A 16564-nucleotide genomic window follows, 5' to 3' on the forward strand; every position below is an offset into this window, starting at 1 on the left:
CTCTATTGCTTACCCACCCCCAATGACTGTCAAGATGATTATTCATCCCTCATGGGTCTGTGTCACCAGTACAGTAAGGGGCGTCTCTGCTATTTTTAGACACAACAATTATACAAGCCAAAGGCCACATTCCGCTTCTATTCTGCTGAATGCAGGCTACACCCTGGCGTGGTGACCATTCTGAAACAGCATTTTACTTTGAGCTCTATAAAGGCTTTCTTTGACAGGGGAGTGTTGCAGTGGGTTGAGAAAAGGAACACAGAGAATAAAGGGAAGATATTTCCAGATTTGAACTTGAACAAAAGTTAATGCTGACAGCAGAGTTGACTAATGGTCAGAACTCAGAAGTGCAGACAGGCAGAGGGTAAGGGTCACATCTCCTAAGACCCAGAAGGATGGGATTGATTTTGACAAACCCCAGAGGGTAGAGTTGATCTTTGGGAATTTGCCAGTCTTTGATTTCAGGGTTTAGTAAATATTTTGGTAGGAAGGGATGGTACCACAGGCTCTAATTAGCCTACGTGGGTTTTGTCCTCCTAATCGTTTCTCATGATCAGGGCTATACTTGGTCCCCAGGTATCCCATACCTGCTAACTTGCCTCCGAGCCTCCACTGCAGAGGTTTTCTTTAAAATCCCAACTGGAAAGGCAAGACTGAAAGGAAGCCACCAATTCCTTTGCCTGTGACCTACTTGTATGCTCTGCCTTCAGAGATGAGAGCCCGATAAGCCGCCCACACCCACTGGCATGGGATTCGCCAGCCTGTCATTTTGGCTGAGAGGTAGACAGCTTCTGGCAAACTTAATAAGCAGATTTTCTCAGTGATAGGAAAATTCTTGCTGAATGCCACTCTATTTCCCGTGGTTGAAGCCTTCAACCCAGAGAAGATAACAGAAGTCACCTGACCTGGTGAGAAGTGGAAATGAAAGAGGTTTTTGTTTTTCTTATTTTTTTAAACTTCTATTTTCTTAAAGGAGGAAGGCTTTTCCTTTAATAGACCAGGTTCACATAAGACAGCTTGGGTTGGAATGATGAAACTGGCATGACATACCATATTATAACATCACATAACTTTTTAGAGCAGCCAGCACTCACATGACATATAGCATTTAAGGGCTTTCATGTCTTGATTAACATTAAGTGCTTCCTCTGTCATTGTCACTCTACACGCACGCCCAGTGATAGACAAGGGAGGCTGTAAAAACCATCAAAGAGCAGAGTGCAATCAATGGAACCTAAACAAAATGGGGGGTTACTTCTGTGGATAACTCCAGTGAAAAGGAGTTCACATACCAGCAGCTGTCCCCCAGAAATCCCCGATCTCTAAGTCTTAGAAAAACCCAGGCTTTTAGGTTAGGTGAAGGCCCCTTCACCTCATCCACAAAAGCTGGATCCTCAAATGCTCTTTTACTTCCTAGTCTGGAGATGTCACCATTTCCGCCATTCATAGGGCAGAAACACTTGACCTGACAGGTACACCGCCTCCCCAGCTGTGGGGCTAAAGCAAGGTATTAGCTGGAAAGCGATTTTTCAGGTTGAAAATGTACAAATTCAGGAGTCAGCAGAAGCAGACTTTTGGGTTTCACTACCAAAAACAGGATATAATCTTGAACAATCTCTTTTCTTGTAATAGACCAAGTAAACAAATGTCAGAGGCATTTTTGCAATTTAGTTGGTCTGCATTTCATCAATTTGTCAGGAAGCTGAACAATATATCTATTAAAACTCATTAGAAAATTGGAAACTCTAATTCTGACTTTTATTTATAACTCAAGTACAGTGAGCTGGCACCAATCTTTTAGAGAGATTTTTTTTTTTTTCCGAGAGAGAGAGAGTATGACTCTGAGTCAAAACCAGATCGATTCCAGCTTTCTCAGTTTATTAACTGCCTTTTTGTTTTCTGTTCTTCCTGCTGCCACGTGAGGTCTGCTCTATCATTGGGCTGCTGGTTCCAGGTGAACCGGTCTTTCCCTGGGAGAGACTGTGGAAAGGGAAGAGACATCATCCAGCAGTCCAAAGTCAGTTTGGGAGTGAGATGGGCCAGACCTCCATTCCAGCAATGAAAGCTAATATGCAATCAAAATTGTAGCCCTTTATTACCAGTCGGGATGGGGACAGGGGTGAAGACATCAAAGGCCATTTTATTAAGCCCATCAGTTAGGTAGTGACTTTCTCAAATCAGCTCTTGGTACCTTCATTTTGATTCTCCTTCATATAGAAGCAGATTTCAGCAACTGTGAAGCTGGGGAGATCCCACCTTGGACAAGGACATTGTATCTTCATTGTCCTCCCAGGCTTCATTCCTTCCCTGAAGCCCCTCAATAAAATGGTTTGATAAAACAAACAAACAGCAGAAGCAAAAGCCACAACACACCGTAGAAATGTCCTAGGCTTTGTAAGCTGAAAATCTAGAACATATGTACTTACTCTACACCTCACTATGTATGTGATTTTGACATATGACTTCAGTTTTGAAGCCTCAGCCTCAGTTTCTTCATATGTAAGAGGGATGTGCTAATATAATATTACATATCTTAGGGTGTTGCCTTGTGGATTCAAAACATTCTATATCAAATGCCTAATTGTACTGCTTGGCACATGGCACATCCCAAATAAAGAGAAGTTGTAATTAATATTTTGTATATTGATATTTTGATAGTTTGTCAAATGCTTTTTCTGAATCAGTTGAGATGATCATGCAGGGGGCTTTCCTTCATCCTGTTAATGTGGTGTGTTATATTGGTTAAGTTTTGTATATTGAATTATCTTTGCATTCCAGGAATAACTCTCACTTGGCCATGGCATATGACCTTCTTAATAGGCTGTTGAATTCAGCTTGCTAGTATTTTGTTGAGGATTTTTGCATCAATGTTCATAAAGAATATTGATCTGTAGTCTTCTTTTCTTATAGCATCTTTGCTGGGTTTGCTAACAGGGTAATTCTGGCTTCATAGCATGAGTTAGGAAATGTTCTCACTTCTTCAATTTTTTGGAACTGTTGAGGATCGATGTTAATTTTTCTTCAAATGTTTGGTAGAATTCTCCAGTGAAGCCATTTGGCCCATGACTTTTCTTTTTGAGAGGTTTCGATTACTGATTAATCTTCATATTAGTTATAAATCTACTCGTATTTTCTATTTATTCATGATTCAGATTTGGTAGATATGTATTTCTAGGAATTTGTCCATTTCATTTAGGTTATCCAATTTGTTGGCATACAAATGTTCATAATATTCTCTTATAGTTTTTATTTCTGTAAAATCAGTCATAATGTCCCACTTGATTTCTGATTTTAGTTATATGAGTCTTCTCTTTTTTCTTAGTCAATCCATCTACAGGTTTGTCAGCCTCGTTGATCTTTTCAAAGAATCAAATTTTGGTTTCGTTGATTTTTCTCTATTGTTTTTCTATCCTCTATTTTGTTTATCTCTCTTCTAATGTTTATTATTTCCTTCCTTTTGCTAGCTTTAGTTTGATTTACTTTTTCTAGTTCCTTAAAGAGTAAGTTAAGCTATTGATTTGAGATTTCTCTTTTTTTTTTTTTTTTTTTTTTTTGCGGTACGTGGGTCTCTAACCACTGTGACCTCTCCCATTGCAGAGCACAGGTTCCGGACGCACAGGCTCAGCGGCCATGGCCCACGGGCCCAGCCGCTCTGCGGCATGTGGGATCCTCCCGGACTGGGGCATGAACCTGTGTCCCCTGTAACGGCAGGTGGACTCTCAACCACTGCGCCACCAGGGAAGCCCTTTTTTTTTTAATGTAAGCATTTACAGCTATAAATTTCCCTCTTAGCACTGCTTCTCTGCATTCGTTAATTTTGGTATGTTATGTTTTTCATTATCTTTTTGTCTCAAGATATTTTCTAATCTCCCTTGTGATGTCTTCTTTGATCCATTGGTTATTTAAGAATATGTTGTTTAATTTGCACATATTTGTGGATTTTCCAGTTTTCCTTGTTATTGATTTCTAGCTTCATTCCAGGATGCTCAGAAAAGAAACTTTATATGATTTCAATCTTTTAACATTTAATAAAATTTGTTTTGTGGTCTAACATATAGTCTGTCCTGGAGAATGCTCATGTTCAATTGAGAAAAATGTGCTTTCTGTTATTGTTGGGTGAGTGTTCTGTATATGTCTGATAGATTCTGTTGGTCTACAGTGTTGTTCAAGTCCACTGTTTCCTTATTGATCTTTTGTCTGGTTGTTTATTCTTTATTGACAGTGGGGGCATTGAAGTCTCCTACTATTATCTTACAGCGTCTATTTCTCCCTTCAATTCTTTCAATGTTTGCTTGATATATTTTAGAGCTCTGATGTTTATAATTGTTATATCTTTTTGCTGAATTGATATTTTACTAATATATAATATCCTTCTTTGTCTCTTATAATAATTTTTTACTTAAAGTCTATTTTCTCTAATATTAGTATAGCCACCCCAATTCTCTTTAGCTACTATTTGCATTAAATATCTTTTTCTTCCTTTCCCTTCCAACCTAATTCTGTCTTTAGAGATAAAGTAAAATTTGGCATTTGATCATTATAATGTGTTAAGTCTGGGAATCAGATTTCCCCCCTTCCCCAGAATTCACTTTTTGTTGTTTGTTTGATTGTTGAAGGCTATGATAGTCCATTTGTTTTGAGACTTTTCCAAACCATTTTTGCAAAGTCTATTTCTTGCCATGTGTTCTCACTGAAATCTCTTTTACTTTAGTTTGTGTTCAACTAACGTTTTGATAGAAACTTCTTTGAATGCCAGGAGTTGAAACGGACAAAGAAAAAACACAGAGAGAAAAAAGAGAGAGCGCAATTACAACTCCCAGTCTTGGTAGACTGACTCTGTGCTGGGATATTCCTTCTACTTAGTTAGGTTTGCTCTGAGACTAGGGATCAGACTTAGGTGAAACTTTTAGGTCTTCTTATTTTTTCTTCTGAGCATATGTCTTACTTGGTTATGCATGTGGCTTTCTAGATTCCCCTGTATAACTGGCTGATTTTGAATTTCCTCATTTCCCAAAAAGTCTCATCCCACTTTCTCCTCTGGCCCTTAGATGGTCTACTGTATGTCTCCAGTGAGCATCTATTTCCCCAGGTGTCTGTGGGTGTGTAATCTCCCAGTAGCTTTTGTGAGCAGAGCCTACAGCTTTTCCTGCGTGTGTTCTGTGTTATGCAAGCAAGAGACAGCGAGTCAGATCCTCCGGTATCCCCAGCCACGTTAGAACAGATATACACAATAATTTGTAAATAAGGTCTGCTCTCTCCCTGGGGTTTAAAGAGTGAAAGTGGGAGCTGAGTTGCCACACTTATCGTTATTATTTCATGTGAATTCATCACATACCAAAAATTGCACTGAGCTTGTTATTTTCTCTTTGCCTTCCAGACCCACACTCCACCCTCCTCTGTTCTAGTCTGTGTGCTGCAGGCTGATCTGTACAGGCCACATCAATGGGTTCTCAGCCCCAGTGGGATGAGAAGGAGGCTGTGCATTTAACTCTTTGCCTGCCGTATACACAGGTTGGCCACGTCTTTCCATCAAGTGTCACGGCTCTTCTCCAGTGACCCTTTCCTTAGAGCTACCCACCCTGAGACCTGGAACTGGCCCATTTCCCTTTAAACCTGGTGGTAACGAAGAGCTAACCAATCACCATCACCTCTGCTGTTTTAGCCCCAGGGTCCTTCAACATCCTCTGTACACATCCCTCAATCTTTCCACATCTTTGTAAATCACTCTTTTGTTAACACTCCTCACTGAGTTTGAGAGTGCCATCTGTTTCCTGCTGGAACTCTAACACATTGTACTGTTGGCTGCTATTTCTCTTTCTGAGAAATGCTTCTCATTTTGGTGAAATGTACTCAGATACCAGCATATTCAGGAGGCTACTTTGGGTGAAAAGATAGGAATTCACTTTCTTGAATGAGTTTGTAATATTTAGCAGGATGATACTCAGCTTGGAGTTCAGAGAATGTCTCTTGTGTAACATGAAACTTGGTCGTGTAATCTGAGAGGTGAACAAATGTACGGCTCAATTCCCACAAGACAAGTGAATGAAGATTGCCCTCCTTTCATGGGTGGGCAGAGTGGGGCAGCAATCCTCCATCCATTGCAGTAACCTGTCCCACAGTAACCTGCCTTCCCATAAACTGAGAAGGTGGGTGCCCAGGGAGATAGCTAGTGTCTCCTGTGTCTAGAAAAGAGCTACCTAGGAAGGGAGATCAAATATGTTAATTGCTCCTTCTCTAATTCATCTCCCTCACTGTTGACCTGTTGACAGTCTTCTTAAGCAGAGACCTGATGAGACCCATTTCCTTTGCCAGACACTTCCAGTGGTTGCCTTTGACTACAAAACAAAGAATGACAAACACTTATCATGTGGGCGGTCACCCTCACTCTCACCTCCTGTGGCATGATTTATCAGGAAAGCGGCTTTCAGTCATAGACTGGTTTCCGTCACAGCTCTCCAGGTAACCAGTACTGACACTGCTTTTCCTTCAAGGTAAGCATATGTTCCAACCTTGCCCTATAAGACAAAATATGTTCCAAATTCAAAAGCATAGCATAACACAATCTGGCCCCAGTCTTCCATTCTAGCATCTTGGCACTTTTCCTCTTGCTCTTTTGTGCCATGCATTTAGCCTTTTGCACCATTCATAGCACATATTGGGTGTTTGAAATATTCGTTAGGCTAATGTTGATACAGTCTTAGGAAATAAAGTTCTCTAAACACACACACACCTAACATTTAAATCTGAGCCAAATATGTTTAGAATATTGCAGTAGCACCAGAAATATTTATAAATTAGCTTGGAGCATTTGCCCATACATTTCTTTGTATATAGTTAAAGAGTAGAAAAGGTCAATTAGATGAATAGTTGGGAAATATATTCCTTATAGAGGAAAAGCTCTATGTTCAAGCCCAGTGTGCTTTGAATTGCCTCTTTCACACAATGGCCCTGATGACATTGGACTTCTCACAGCAGAGTGGCCAACGCATTCACATGTGTGGTCAAATTTTTCCATAGTTGTAGGTCAGCTCTCCAGACCATAGCTGATTGTTTTTGAGACAAGCCCCAAAGCAAATGACAAATTCCTCCTGTTCTCCCAAGTTGTCTCCATTTACCTCTCCTTGGAAAAGCCAGTTACATCATTTATCCGCTGACTCTTTTTAGGTGTAAGCCTCTTAACACCATTGTACTGAATTTGCATTAGAATTTCAAAGTCAATTTCTTAAACAGAAGAGTGAAACAAAAACAGTATCTTTAAAAATCAGAGATTAAAAATTTTTTAATGTATTTAGAAAAAAGAAATTGAATCTGAAGATAAACATAGACAACTACTAATCAATGCAATGGAGGGCAGGGCAAGTTGATACTCATGTGAATTTCATTCCACCAATATCCATTGAGAGACTGCTCTGTGTCAGAACTGAGCTGAAAGCTGGGGAAGGTTGGAGGTCAAAGGAGGCTAGTACCTTCCTGAGCACGCAGGCTTGTGGGGATAGAAGGTGGGCACAAATTTTGTAACCCAATTATTTTGTTTTATTTTATTTTATTTATTTATTTTGGCCATGCCATGCGGCATGCAGGATCTTAGTTCCCAGACCAGGGATTGAACCTGTGCCCCCTGCAGTGGAAGCATGGAGTCTTAACCACTGGACCACCAGGGAAGTCCCTCAGTTATTAATTTTAAACTTCACTCTTTAGATGCTCTTTTCAAGTTACCTTTTACTGAGCACTTACTGTGTGATGGGAAATCATTATTTTACCTGGATTACATCGTTGAAATCTCATGGCAGTTCTATAAAGTGGGTGTTACTCTTTCCACTTCAGAGATGAGGAAATCGAAACTCAGAAAGTATGGGTAACATACAGTTCAGTTAGCTAATAAACCCATGCTCTCAATGAGCCAGAAATTAATAACTGGAGTTATATTTTTAGACAGACAAACTCTGAAAACATTAAAACGTAATAACATAGCCAAGGGTACAAATACTCTTAAAACTGAATTGTCTGTTACTGGATAACAATTCAAGATATTCCAAATATGTCGCAGTTGGTAGTTGACAACCCAAGAGCTACTTTTTGTTCAGAGGAATCTCTTTACCAAAATCTTTTTAAAACAAATAAACCCACTGGAAAATATTTTCAAAATCATTTTTTAAGTAGCAAAAATAAATTTAGACGCAGCAAAAAAATGATTGTTGATTTTGATCTCAGCACAGGATTTATCTTCATAAATAACCCAGGATGGTATGTGGATGTGTGGCCAGCAGTGATAAGATTATAGACTATCAACCAGAAACACAGTCACAATAGTGGAGTCTGGGAGTGCAGATTTTTTAGATTTGGCATATTTGAAATAGCTTTATTATTATTATTGTTTCAACATATCTTGAAAGTGGGAACAGTGGGCTAGGACAGAGCAATACTGTTGCTATGGGGGCCTGTGGTTTCTCAGTAACTTCCAACATAGGAACAGACTACGCATTCCAATTACTTCCATTAAGAAAGGGCAATTGGGCCTCCCTGGTGGTGCAGTGGTTGAGAGTCCGCCCGCCGATGCAGGGGATACGGGTTCGTGCCCCGGTCTGGGAGGATCCCATATGCCGCGGAGCGGCTGGGCCCGTGAGCCATGGCTGCTGAGCCTGCGCATCCGGAGCCTGTGCTCCGCAACGGGAGAGGCCACAACAGTGAGAGGCCCGCATACCACAAAAAAAAAAAAAAAAAAAAAAAAAGGCAATTGCTTGGGGCTTCCCTGGTGGCGCAGTGGTTGAGAGTCTGCCTGCCGATGCAGGGGACATGGGTTCGTGCCCCGGTCCGGGAGGACCCCACATGCCGCAGAGCGGCTGCGCCCGTGAGCCATGGCCGCTGAGCCTGCGCGTCCGGAGCCTGTGCTCCGCAACGGGAGAGGCCACAGCAGTGGGAGGCCCGCGTACCGCAAAAAAAAAAAAAAAAAAAAAAAAAAAGAAATGGCAATTGCTAGAATTTAGGAAATATGCCTCTTTTTCAATGAAACTTTTCTAGAAGCCATAGAATAGGTGTTGTTGAGATCCTGAGAACAGCCTTCACATACTGAAGGACTGTGGTTAGCTACAGAGTGATCCAGGGCTGAAGTTTTATATGTAATCTTGTTTGCACAGAGGCTGGAAATAAGAAGATCAAGTCAAGAAAAACTGCTGAACAAAACCTAAACTTCCTTTCAAGAGCTCCCTGCATAAATGCAAAAAAGCAGAGTGGACCCAAATTGGAAGATGGCTCAAGAACCCCATAATCAAGATATACTCTAGGGCTTCCCTGGTGGCGCAGTGGTTGAGAGTCCGCCTGCCGATGCAGGGGACACGGGTTCGTGCCCCGGTCTGGGAAGATCCCACGTGTCGCGGTGCGGCTGGGCCCGTGAGCCATGGCCGCTGAGCCTGTGCGTCCGGAGCCTGTGCTCTGCAATGGGAGAGGCCACAACAGTGAGAGGCCCACGTACCACAAAAAAAAAAAAAAAAAAAAAAGATATACTCTATCAGGGAAAGAGTAATTAGGTCGGAAGCAGTGGGCCAGAAGGCCCTGAAGCATCTTTGGGAAGAAACAGAAAACCAAGAAACTTGAGTTGGACTAGTAAAGTCAGTCAACTGGAATGGGAATCTTTAGTCCAGGGTCCCAGACCTACCAGAAAGAGCAAACCCCTGTGAGTACACATGCGCTTGTGCTGTGGGCCTGGGGGGTTGGGGGGGTTACCCAGAAGGTGGGGACAGGGATCCCACCAGTTTACCAGGTGGTATAATTTAGTGGGTAAGCAAACCTGCCCCAGAGGTAGGCAACAGCAGGTTGAAGTAGTGAAAACGCTTTTGAACCTGGGGGAGAAAGCAATTGTCAGTTTTAATCTTGCAACAGGATTTATTCAGTTTGTGTATATATACATGTGGCCCAAAGTGCAGAGAAGAGGATTTCAACTGGAAATACAAATTCAGTGATTCAAGTTCTACCATCTACCAGCTCTGTACCCTTGAGCACTTTGCCGCGTTTTGTCAGCCTCAGTTTCCTCATCTGTAAAATGGAGATATGAGAGAACCTAATTCATAGGCTTCTTGTAAGCAGTGAGATAAGAGTTTAACACGGCCTGGCCCTTAGTAAGTATTTCATCTCATTCAATATTACTATTATCATCAAAGACCTATGTTGCATATCTAGACAGTAAATCTTGTCCTTAATTTGCCACAATTTGCCAAGTTTAAAAAATTACTGTCTGTTTTCCCCTCTGTTCCCTCCCTAGCTATGTTCTGACCTTGAAGAATTTACCTGGGATGTAAATAAAGTCTCATTTCCTGCAACTGAAATAATTGTGTCCCGTAGTAGGTTCCTCCTCACATATTTTCAGAAGATCCTCTTCTGAAATCCCACCAGACCTTCTCCAAGGATGACCTAAACCCAAATGGTCAATTGGTACTACAGGCTCCAATCAGAGAAAACAAAAAAGGACAACCTTCTAGGGTAGCTTCTAGAGGGCAGAGACTCTCCTTCTGTGATTCTCTTTCACAGCCAGCGTCCGTGGAAAGGTGGGGTGAGTGGTAAGAAGATTCTTCAGCCGTGCAGGCAGAGACTGGCTCCAGTACTGTGTGCTCTTTTCCTCATGTTCCAGAGACAGGACAGGTAGGCAAGCAGGAAATAGAGGATATCATCACACCTAGACCCCAGAAATGTTTTCAGTCCATTTGGATCCACTTGAGGGATGTCCCAATCTACACTCATGTTTTTCAAACAGGGTTTACAGAGGATCCTGAGGACCACAGAAACTGATGCTGTGGGACGTGGCAGGTTCTTTACCACGACTTCCTCCCTGGACCTGGGTCTGCATCCTCAGCAACGTTCTCCTGCCTCCTCAGCCCTGTTCTTACTCTATCTGACCTTTCAGCACTTTTCTTCCTGCCATGCCCTTGCTGTCATCTTATCTCCACTGCACCAGAGGAGGATGCTTACGTAGGCTGGACCAGGTCCCACCCTTCAATCAGGATGTTCACCAGGTGTTTCAAAATCACCCTGGAGGAATGTGGGCTGTGGTCCAGGGTGATTTCTCCCCCGCTTCATCCTTCCCTCCCTCCCTCTCTTCCTTTCCTCCTTCCTGCCAATATATTATTGACTGCCTGCTCTATGCCTGGCACTAAGACTTTGTTAATTATCTGAGTTTACACGAAGCTCTTAAATTTGAAGATGACAGTAAATAGTGTTGAAAGCACCTTGAACAGGAAGAAAATTTATGAGTGTGTTAAATAAATGCACTGGAGGTAATTAGAAAAATTGTGAAATGATTTGGACTCAAATAAGTTTAGACTCAAGGGAGCATGGGGCAAACAGCCAACCACTGGGAGAGTAGGTGGGGTGAGACTAAGGGGGCAAAAAGAGATCAACAAGGCAAGTTAAATGTGTCTGTTGAACACCCCCCCATTCATTCTGACCTGCGCCAAGGACTATGGGAGCTGAGAGAAAAGTGGAAAATATGCTGTGTGGGTCTCGGGGCAGATGTCACTTTGGATCTGCTGACCAATACACTGCATGGATTTCCCCGGATTTCCAGCCACTGCTGAGGTTTAGCAGTTCCCCAGGAAGGAGTAAGTTTCCTACATAGTGAATCACCCAGTGTTAAAGAGAGTTTTCCTGACCTCAGCTTCCGAGCAGCTCATTGAGACTTTACTACTCGAAAGGGCATTAGAGCATAACACCACCATAGCCCACACTTTATTTATTTTGGGGGGTATTTTTCAAAGGGACATTTGGACCAAAAGTGGCCCATGACTCCTGGAAACCCTGAGTAGTGGCTTGGCATCTTAGGAATCTGTCTGCCGTGCTTTGTGGAAGGGTCTTGAGGGGTCTGGTTCTGTCTGGAAAACAAAAGTGATGGTCATTAATGTGAAAATGTAACCCTACTAACTCTCCTTCCTCTAGTAAATGGCCCATAATCCAAGTAAAAGCACTTAAAGCCCTTGGATATCTAGATATATTGCTTAAAATCAATTTGCTTTTATTGGTCTAATTCTATTTACTTTGGATGTTGGAGCCACAGTGCAGAGTTGCAGTGCTCTGACAAGTACTTTCAGGTCCTCAATATTTTACTTTTTCTATTCCCACTTCTTTCCAGTGGAGCCTAATATCTTCCAGTCCCAGGCTTGCAGGTCCATGCTCATCTCGGTGATTGACCCCAAAATATTTATTTATAACATTTATAAAAATACCCTGCATGCCAAAAGCTGCTAGCTGCAGGAAAGTGATAAAATAGAAAAATATTTTATCAGCCAGTGGGAATTCCCTTACACGTTAAATCAAAGGCTCCATCAGGGGGCCCACGGTGACCTTGGAAGCCCGGCAGATTCAAGCCACACTGAAGGAAGACAGCAGGAGGGAACGCCTGCAGAGAACCCACTCAGGTCAGGGCCCCTTCATGTCCCCCAGGAAACAGCCCGAAGGAGATTTTGGCTGTATTGTCTAGGGGCTCAGGGGCAGATGTGTCGAGGCCCCGTGTGGCTCTTCCATGGGGTTTTTGTAGCTTGTCATGTCTCTCCAGGGCCATCCCACCTGTGACACCTACTCTGTTCCTCTCCATTTCTACCTGCAAGACTTAGTCTGTTTCTCTAAAAGCGGCACCATAGAAGTTTTCTCCTTTTTTTTTTCTTTTTCTGTTTTGATTTTCTCCCCAGCTTTATTGAGATGTAATTGGCATATAACATTATGTAAGTTTAAGGTGCACAGTGTGATGGTTTGATCTTCATAGATGTTGCTAAATGTTTACCACAATAAGGTTAGTTAACACATCCTTCACCTAGTGTTTGTGGAGGATTTCTAGGGAAGAAGTGCTACAGGAGTGGTAGAGAAAGTGATTTGTGGGAAAAACACCACAGGGTAAATAGTTCTGGATTCCAGCCTTCCCCCTGCTGCTGCATATCTTGACTAAGTCATTGCACATCTCTGGAAGTTGGATGTATTTGTGGTTTTCAGCCTTAGTGGTTCCAGGAAGTACCCCTAGCTTAGAGAGGGGGTGACATGGAGCAGCTGGGTTTCTAGCCCCTCCCCATTCCCATGTCAATCAGCTCTGCCTTATCAATATTACATTTTGGATTACATGTAATATTTAATTCACAAAAAAGTATCTTACTGTTAAAAAGAAAAGTTTAAAAACCACTGGACCAAAAAGACATTCCTATTCCATATTAACATAATTTGGGGCTCAGTAGTATTCCAGACTCTAATTTCCCTCTCCTTGGCATTCCCCACTAAAAGCTGATTAAAACTGATCTGGAGCTGTCAGGGCATAAGCACCAAGACAAGGTCCACCTGAGAGGTGAGGTTGGGTGGCATGATTCAGGGAGCCATGCTGCTTCTGCAGAGGATGGTGTAATTCCACAAGCTCCAAGCCGAGCCATTTGTCAGAATGTCTTTCTCTCCTTTGGAGTTTCTTTCTACAAGAATGGTACCAAAGCAGTGTACTGAGTCCCGATGGTGTGCCCAAGTTGTTTTTGTTTTTCTGTTTTTTGTTTTTAAACTGAAACAGGTCCTTTCCCAGGACTCAGGAAATCCTGGAGGATTATACTGGGACACACGTGAGTGGCAGGCACTGTGATAACAGAGCCACTTAGCACCTCACTGGGAAGCTTTGCTATGAGGCAAGCTTGTCCTGAGGTGCTGCTCTCTCCCAGTTGGCTGCTCAGGACTTGATGCAAACAGATTCCTGAGAAATCTACCAAAGGAGCTGATCCAAATCCCAGTAGTGAATGCCACTGGCCCAGCTACATTGATCATATTCTCCTCTTTGTTCTAAAGTCCTCATTTTAAGCCACACAGAATGGTTTAAAATCATTCCATTAACAAATCATTTTGTCATTCACTTTCCATCATGCTAGATGTCCCACCTAAGTTTTGTCCTGTATTCAATGTCCGTCAACAAGGTAACACTGACTCAAAATTCTATTACCAATTCAAATTAAAGGTGACAAAAGCAGGTTTTGCTGGGCAATGCATAAGGAACTTTGCAATCCAACTGCTCAGTATTACCTAGAATCTAACATCAAAACACAGTTTTTATTAACACATTATTGTTTGTTCTTCCATATCTTCTCTATGTGTACATAACATTATTCTACAGCAATAAGCTCATACAATGCACAGTTTTAAAATCTGCTGTTTTGACTTTAAAAAGCAGAGCCTGATTATTTGCCCATGTTAATTAATATTCTTCTACAATATAATTTTTAATGGCTATGTAAGGTGTGTAATTTATTTAATTCATTTCTCAATTCTCCTAAAGTTGGAAAACTCTTCAGATTGTAACTGCTAAGATGTTACAATTTTTTTGATCATAAAAATCCTGAGATGAATATACTTATACCTTCATCCTCATTCTTGTAGTTGGAATTCCAGTGGCAGAGGGAGTGTTTTTAATAAATATTAAATATTTGTAATAAATATTGCCAAATTTTCCTATGGAAGGATAAATCTATACATCTGCTACCATTTTTTTCTTGTTTCCCTGCACCCTAGCCAACATTGGGTATTACCATTTTTTTTTTTTTTTTTTTTTTTTCAGTATGTGGGCCTCTCACTGTTGTGGCCTCTCCCGTTGCGGAGCACAGGCTCCGGATGCGCAGGCTCAGCGGCCATGGCTCATGGGCCTAGCAGCTCGGCGGCATGCGGGATTTTCCCGGACTGGGGCACGAACCCGCGTCCCCTGCATCGGCAGGCGGACTCTCAACCACTGCGCCACCAGGGAAGCCCGGTATTACCATTTTTAATCTTTACCAACTGATGGAGGGGGGATTGTATCTTATTCTTGCCTTAATTTGAAATTCTGTCTGTTGTAGTAAAAGTGAACATTGTATCAAATATGTATTGACCATCTGTATTTCTTCTTTGGGCAGTGTCTACTCATGTCTTTTCCCATTTTCCTGTTGTTGCACTTGTTTATTAATCATTGATTTCTAAGGACTCATTATATTTTAAGGATCTTAATCTTCTATCTGATATGTATGCAACAAATATTTTTTCCAGTGCTCTAAGCCTAAAAATGTTACTTAGGCTATTCATGCTAAAAATGATAAAAACTATTGATTGTTTTTTAAATTGTATTTCCTTTTGGTATGCTTAAAAAGGCGCTTCTGCACTCCCAAGATTATATATTGATTTTTTACTTCAAATATTTGTGTCGTTTCCATTTCACATTGAAATTATTAATTAATCTGGAATTTATAAAGAAATAAGGTGTGAGACAGACTTCTGTCTTCTAAACCAAATAATCAGTCTTCTGGCAAATCTTTTCAGTCCTCTTTCACAGTCCCAGCTGCATCTAGCTCCCTCTAGTTGCACAAACAGACAACTTTAGTACAGACATTGGTCTGCTCTCTAAAACCAGGCTCCACTTTAAGCTAGTCAAACTGTTCAGAAGACCAGGGCAATTAGAAATGTTAAGTCCCCTTATGGTCTTGTAATTAAGAAATAAATAAATTTCCATTTATTTCATCGATTGTAATATACAAGTTCACAGTGTCTAAACTAAATTATGATTTACTAAATCCAAAATGTTACTATTGGTTGTTAGGAAGCAGGGTTCCTTACTTAGGGTTCTCTTCTCAGATCTATGTATTATTTCTTCCTAAGCCGTGCGGAAGCTCCAATGTCCAGGCACCTCACAGCTACCTGTGAGCCCTCTTTCAAAGTGAACCATGTGGCTACAACGACTTCATTCCTCTCCAACCATCTCGGTTCCATCCTTCAAAGTGCTGTGAAAGTACTGTTTTTCTCCATAAAGCTTTAATGAATTGCTCAGATGAGAACTCAAGGATTTTCTTGACTTCTTGTCATTCTTCATGTACTTCTGCAATGTTTACTGTGTCACCTCCACCAAATTTCAATCACTTCCAAAGTGCATGGAACCTAAAGTTTGTTGTTGTTGTTTTTTAATACACTTATTTTCTTAGGAGACATTTAGGTTAACAGAAAAATAAAGAAGATAGTCCAGAAAATTCCCATACAAGATTTGTTTTTTAAGTGAGAATTTCTGTAACTCTTCTATGTCAGCATGTCTTATACTTAAGTAGACAACAGTATGATTTTCACTTGTGTAGACATTTCAGGGTGATTTACTTTTTTAAAAATATTTTATTTTTTATAAATTTATTTATTTGTTTGTTTGTTTATGGCTGCATTGGTTCCTCATTGCTGCACACGGGCTTTCTTTAGCTGGGGCTACTCTTCGTTGTGGTGCGTGGGCTTCTCATTGCAGTGGCTTCTGTTGTTGTGGAGCACGGACTCTAGGTGAGCGGGCTTCAGTAGCTGTGGCTCGTGGGCTCTAGAGTGCAGGCTCAGTGGTTATGGCGCACAGGCTTAGTTGCTCCATGGCATGTGGGATCTTCCCAGGCCAGGGCTCGAACCCATGTCTCCTGCATTGGCAGGGAGATTCTTAACCACTGTGCCACCAGGGAAGCCCCAGGGTGATTTACTTTTAAAATATTAACTCCTAGAAAACTATGAAATTCCCTTTTTTTTGGTGCCACATTTTTATTGATGAAAAATGCTCTCAATGGTTTTTCATGATGATGAT

This window comes from Hyperoodon ampullatus (assembly GCF_949752795.1).
Source record: "Hyperoodon ampullatus genome assembly, chromosome: 16".
NCBI classification, from domain to species: domain Eukaryota; kingdom Metazoa; phylum Chordata; class Mammalia; order Artiodactyla; family Ziphiidae; genus Hyperoodon; species Hyperoodon ampullatus.